The sequence below is a fragment of the Castor canadensis genome, chromosome 14 (assembly GCF_047511655.1).
Source record: "Castor canadensis chromosome 14, mCasCan1.hap1v2, whole genome shotgun sequence".
In the NCBI taxonomy this organism is placed as follows: Eukaryota; Metazoa; Chordata; class Mammalia; order Rodentia; family Castoridae; genus Castor; species Castor canadensis.
The window spans coordinates 7,548,088-7,554,636 of NC_133399.1; positions in this window are offsets into that span (position 1 = coordinate 7,548,088).

Sequence of the window (6,549 nt, forward strand, 5' to 3'; positions counted from 1 at the left end):
GCTAACAATAAACTGACTGAGGCAGAAGTCAGGGAAACAATCACATTTAGGATAGTCCCCAAAACAATAAATAACTTTGGAATAAATTTAATGAAGGAAACCAAAGACATTTTCAATGAAAACTATAAGCCACTGAAGACAGAAATTGAAGAAGACATCAGAAGATGGAAAGACCTTCCACGTCCATGAATCAATAGAATCAACATTGTGAAAATGGCCATATTACAAAAAGCAATCTACATGTTAAAGGCAATCCTTATCAAAATTTTTCTGCACAGAAATTAAAAAATCAATCCTGAAATACATATGTAAGCACAAAAAACCACAATTAACCAAAGTGATTCTGAGAAAAATATCCAATGCTGGAGGCATCACAATACCTGACTTCAAACGATACTACAGACTCCTAAAACTAAAATCAGGACAGTATTGGCAAAAAACAGAAAGGAAGTTTGATGGATCAGAATAGAAGATGCAAACAGTTGCATCTACAACAAACTGATCTTGACAAAAGACTCCAAAATATAAGGTGGAGAAAAGACAGCCTCTTCAACAAACATTGCTGACAAAACTGAATATCTGAAAACTGAAACTAGATCCCAACAAACATTGCTGACAAAACTGAAAACTGAAACTAGATCCCTGTCTTTCACCCTGTACTGAAATTAACTTGAAGTGGAACAAAGACATTAATATAGGGCCTGAACCTTTGAAACAACTCCAGAAAGAAGTGGGAAATACATTGCAACATATAGATGCAGGGAATGACTTCCTATATATAACTCAGTAGAATCACCATCAAAGAGAAAGAATTAACAAATGGGGATGCATCAAACAAAAGAACTTTACACAGAAAAAGAAACAGCCACTAGACTCAAGAGAGAGTCCAAAGATTGGGAGAAAATCTTTGCAGCTACTCATCTGATAAGCACTAATATCCAGAATCTACAGGAAACTCAAAAAATTCAACCCCCAATGACTCAACATCCATGTGAAGAAATTGGCACATGAATTAACAGGGAATTCTCAAAGTAATAAGTTACAAATGGCCAGAAAATAAATGAAGAATTGTTCAACTTCCCTCTTTATAAAAGAGATGCAAATAAAAAGTACACTACATTTCATCTCAACCCAGTTAGGATGTCCATATTCAGGGGTAATAATAGCAAATGATGGCAAGGATGCAGCAAAACAGGAATCACTATGGAAAGCAGTGTGGAGATTCCTGGAAAAGGTAAAAATAGAGCTGCCATATGATGTAGTGATACCGCTTCTGGGCATCTACCCGAAGGAACAAAATTAAGGATACCATAGAGAATCCTGTATTCCTATGTTCATCACAGCACTATTCATAATAGACAAGCTTTGTAAACAATCCAGGTTTCCTACAACTAATGAATGGATCAAGCAAATGTGGCATATATACACAATGGAGTTTTACTCAGCTATAAGGAATGGTGATATGTGGTTTGAAAATAAACAGATGCATTTGGAGGACATCATGTTAAGTGAAGTAAGCCAGGATCAGAAAGAAAAAGGCCACATGTAAAACATAGCATTTGTGAAGGTAGAGGATCTAAAGATGTGTGCTGAAAGTTGTTGAAAAGGGAAGGTGGGGGGGACATCCAAGATGGCGACTAGAGTTCAGAAGCAGACAGCATGAGCTCCATAAATCAAAAATCTTACTGAGATGCTGGAGCCATGGCTAGCAGGAAAAAAAGGCACCAAGAAAAATCAAAACTTTGACACCCTGAACTTCCAACCCATACAAAGCCTCTCCACACCATGTTACACTGAGAAAAAAGGAAGGCCTCCACCTGCCAGATGCCATCTCCAAACCTGCTTGGGAGACACCCAGCAGACCAACAGGTGAGCAAATAAGCATCATGTGGTATTCCCAGAGCCACCCCTTGGATAAACCAGCATAGCCCCCTGGACAGACTGATCCCCTACCCCACAAAAAAACTGAATAATAAACAAGGAACTGAAAAGGAACATGCAGCAGAGGGGCAGGGTGCTGTAAGTGCACCAGAGAAGGGGAGAGAGGCAAGGAGCTGATCTCCACAGGAACGTTCAGTAAACAAAGACTGGAAAGGCAGAAGGGCTGACAGCGGGCGGGTGATAAGCCGCTGCCTGAAATAGGACAGATAGCGGTCCACAAAGCTCATCTCCTGAGCCAGTGAGCAACATCCAAAGTCAAACAGTGCTGTAAAATTGAGAACCAATCAGCAAACCTGCATAACATGCTGACAGCAGGGAGCCAGCTGAAGGATCTCTTACCTTGCCCCAGAGAAAGGGAGTGAGGCAAAGAAATAAGCCCCCAATAAACCAACACAGTGAAAATCCAACTCCAAAGCAAGATGGCTGGTGGGCTACAGAGCTGTTTTCCTGAATCTGAGGACAATATACAACCTCAAAATGGGTTTTGAGGAACTGACTAAGCAGCTGCCATTGGAAGACAGGAAAAAAACTGGAAAGACTCCTTAGTCATCTGGTGAGACTAAGACAGAGCTTCTGTTTAAATACCAACACCAGGACTGGATGCCTAAGGAGTACACCAGAACTACTAAGACTGAAATTCTATTGTTCCTGACCATGGAAATTTTTTATGTATTTGTTTGTTTGTGTGTTTTGTTGCCTGTTGGTTTATCTGTGTGTGTTTGTCTGCCTCTCCCTGTTGATTTCTTTGATTTTCTTTTCTTTCTTTGTTTTGTTAGTTTTACTATTGTGATTTAGCTAAAACTAAATTACACACAGACCAGGGACAGAAATAGCATACATACACTAACCTAAAACCCAACACACACACAAAACAAAATTAAACCAAGGGAAAAAACAGGTGAATGAAACCACAAATAGTCTACCATAAAAATTGTTACACAGTACCAAGTACAGCAATGGTAACTCTAAAAAGTGATGCAAACCATTCTCATCCCAAAATAATTTAATACCGGATTCAGAGGGAAATGAAGAAAACAGATACCCAGTTTAGACTCCAACAAAACAAAGAAAAACTATGCCAAAGAGCCCAGTGAAGCCCACAAGAACACCCTGAAAGAGACATCCTGCAAGTAAACATCGAGAATTTCATGACAATGTTACTAAACATGATCAACCAAAAAATACAAGAGGCACTCAAGAAATTCCAAGACAACAAAAATAAAGAATATGAGAAGACACAACAAAGAAATGAACTCATAGGAGCCCTAAATTAACACCAAAGTGAAACAGAGATCACCATACATAGAGAGATAAATGAATTAAGGACAAAACTTGAAAATAATAAAGAGAAAGTGACCCATGATATGGAAAACCTCAGAAAAAAAGAATGAAACAGAAATCAAAAACACAAAGGAAGGTGACTTCAGAGACTAGAACAAGTAGAAGACAGAATCTCAGAACTAGAAGATGAAATGGAAATTAAAGGAAAAACTGAAGAACTATTACTCAAACAACTCAAGACCTGTGAAAGGAATATGCAAGAATTCACCAACTCCATCAAAAGAACAAACCTGAGAATCATGGGTAATGAAGAAGGAGAAGAGGTGCAAGCAAAAGGAATTCATAATATATTCACTAAATTAATAACAGAAAATTTCCCAAATCTAGAGAAAACTATGCCCATTCAGGAACACGAAGCCTCCAGGACTCCAGACTTGACTAAAATAGAACTACCCCATGACATATTATCATTAAAACAAAAAGCACAGAGAATAGAGAAAGAATACTGAAGTCTGTAAGAGAGAAAAAACAAATGACATACAAAGGTAAACCCATCAAAATCACAGCAGATTTTTTAATGGAAACCTTCAAGCAAGAAGAGTATGGAGTGAGGTATTCTGGGCACTGAATGAAAATAACTTCAACACTAGGATACTCTACCCAGCAAAACCATCATTCAAAATAGATGGAGCAATAAATGTCTTCCATTATGAGCAGAAACTAAAACAATGTATGACCACCAACCCACCACTACAAAAGATTCTTCAAGGAATCCTGCATGCAGAAAATGAAAGCAAAAAAACCATGAAAAAACAGGCAGTACCAAACCACAGGAGAAGAAAAGACAAGGAAGTAGAGAGTAACATTGATTCAGCTGAACACAATCAAACTTTTAATCAACAAAAACAACTAAAGGACAGGAATCACCACATACCTATCAATACTAACACTTAATGTTAATGAACTTAACTCCCCCATCAAAAGACAGAATTTGGCAAACTGGATTGAAAAGGAATATCCAATAATCTGTTCCTTACAGGACACCCATCTCATCGACAAAAACAAACACTGGCTTAGGGTGAAAGGCTGGAAGATTTACCAAGACAGCGCCCACAAATACAGGCAGGAGTAACAATACTTATCTCAGACAAAGTAGACTTCAAACTTACATTGATCAAATGAAGTAAAGAAGGACACTCCACACTAATAAAAGGTGAAATACACAAAAAACGATAATTATCAATCTGTATGCACCCAAAGTCAATGCATACAATTTCATCAAACATACTCCAAAGGGCCTAAAAATATATATTGACTCCAACACAGTGGTAGTAGGAAAATTTAATACCCCCATCACTAATGGATAGGTCATCCAAACAAAAAATCAATAAAGAAATTCTAGAACTAAATCACACATTAGATCAAATGGATCTAGCTGATGTCTACAGAATATTCCATCCAACTTCTGCACAATATACATTCTTCTCAGCACCCTATGGAACCTTCTCTGAAATTAATTATATCCTAGGGCACAAAGCAAGCCTCAGCAAATATAAGAAAACAGAAATAATCCCATGCATTCTATATGATTATAATGCATTAAAACTAGAACTCAAAAACAAAAACAACAGTCAAAACATGTAAACAATTGGAAGCTGAACAACACATTGCTTAATGATCAATGGGTCATTGATGAAATAAAAGAGGAAATTATGAGGTTCCTGAAAGTTAATGAAATTGAAAACACAACCTACAGGAACCTATGGGAAACATCAAAGGCATTCCTTAGAGGAAAGTTTATAGCCAAGAGTGCATGCATTAAAAGGACAGAAAGATCTCAAATCGATGACCTAATGCTACATCTCAAACTCCTAGAAAAACAAGAACAAGAAAATCCCAAAACAAGCAGAAGGAGAGAAACAATAAAAATAAGGGCCAAAACTAATGAAATAGAAACAAAAAAACCATACAAAGCTTCAATGAAACAAAAGGCTGGTTCTTTGAAAAAAAATAAATAAGATTGACAGACCTCTGGCAAATCTGACCGAAATGAGGAGAGAAAAAACCCAAATCAGTAAAATTAGAAACACATAAAGAGGAGATAATAACAAATGCCACAGAAATCATCATAGACTACTTTGAGAACTTATATTCTAATAAATTTGAAAATATTGAAGAAATGGACAGATTTCTAGATACTTATGACCATCCAAAATTGAGTCAGGAGGACATTAATCGCTTGAATAGATCTAACACAAAATGAAATTGAAGCAGCAAAACAGATCTCACAAAAATGAAAAGTCCAGGACCTGATAGATTCTCTGCTGAATTCTAGCAGACCTTTAAAGAAGAACTAATACGAACCCTCCTTAAACTTTCCATGAAACAGAAAGGGAAGGAATACTGCTTAACTCATTTTATGAAGCCAGTATTACACTCATCCCAAAACCAGACAAAGACACCTCCAAAAAGGAGAACTATAGGCCAATTTCCTTAATGAGCATCGATGCAAACATCCTCAAAAAAATAATGGAAAGCCGAATCCAACGACACATCAGAAAGATCATTCACCATGACCAAGTCAGCTTCATCCCAGAGATACAGGGGTGGTTCAACATATGCAATCTATAAATGCAATGCAGAACATTTTTTTTTTCATTTTTCTTTTATTATTCATATGTGCATACAAGGCTTGGTTTATTTCTCCCCCCTGCCCCCACCCCCTCCCTTACCACCCACTCCACCCCCTCCCGCTCCCCCCCTCAATACCCAGCAGAAACTATTTTGCCCTTATCTCTAATTTTGTTGTAGAGAGAGTATAAGCAATAATAGGAAGGAACAAGGGGTTTTGCTGGTTGAGATAAGGATAGCTATACAGGGCATTGACTCACATTGATTTCCTGTGCGTGGGTGTTACCTTCTAGGTTAATTCTTTTTAATCTAACCTTTTCTCTAGTTCCTGGTCTCCTTTTCCTATTGGCCTCAGTTGCTTTAAGGTATCTGCTTTAGTTTCTCTGCATTAAGCAATGCAGAACATTAATTAAAACAAATACAAAGCCCACTACATCATCTCAATAGATGCAGAAAAAGTCTTCAACAAGATCCAACACTATTTCATGATAAAAACTCTAAGAAAACTAGGATTAGAAGGAAAGTACCTCAACATTGTAAAGGCTATACATGAAAAACCTATAGCCAACACCATACTTAAGGGTGAAAAACTGAAACCATTTTCACTAAAATCAGGAATGAGATAAGGGTCCCCACTATCCCCCCTCCTATTCAACATAGTGCTGGAATTCCTGGCCAGAGCAATTAGGCAAGAAG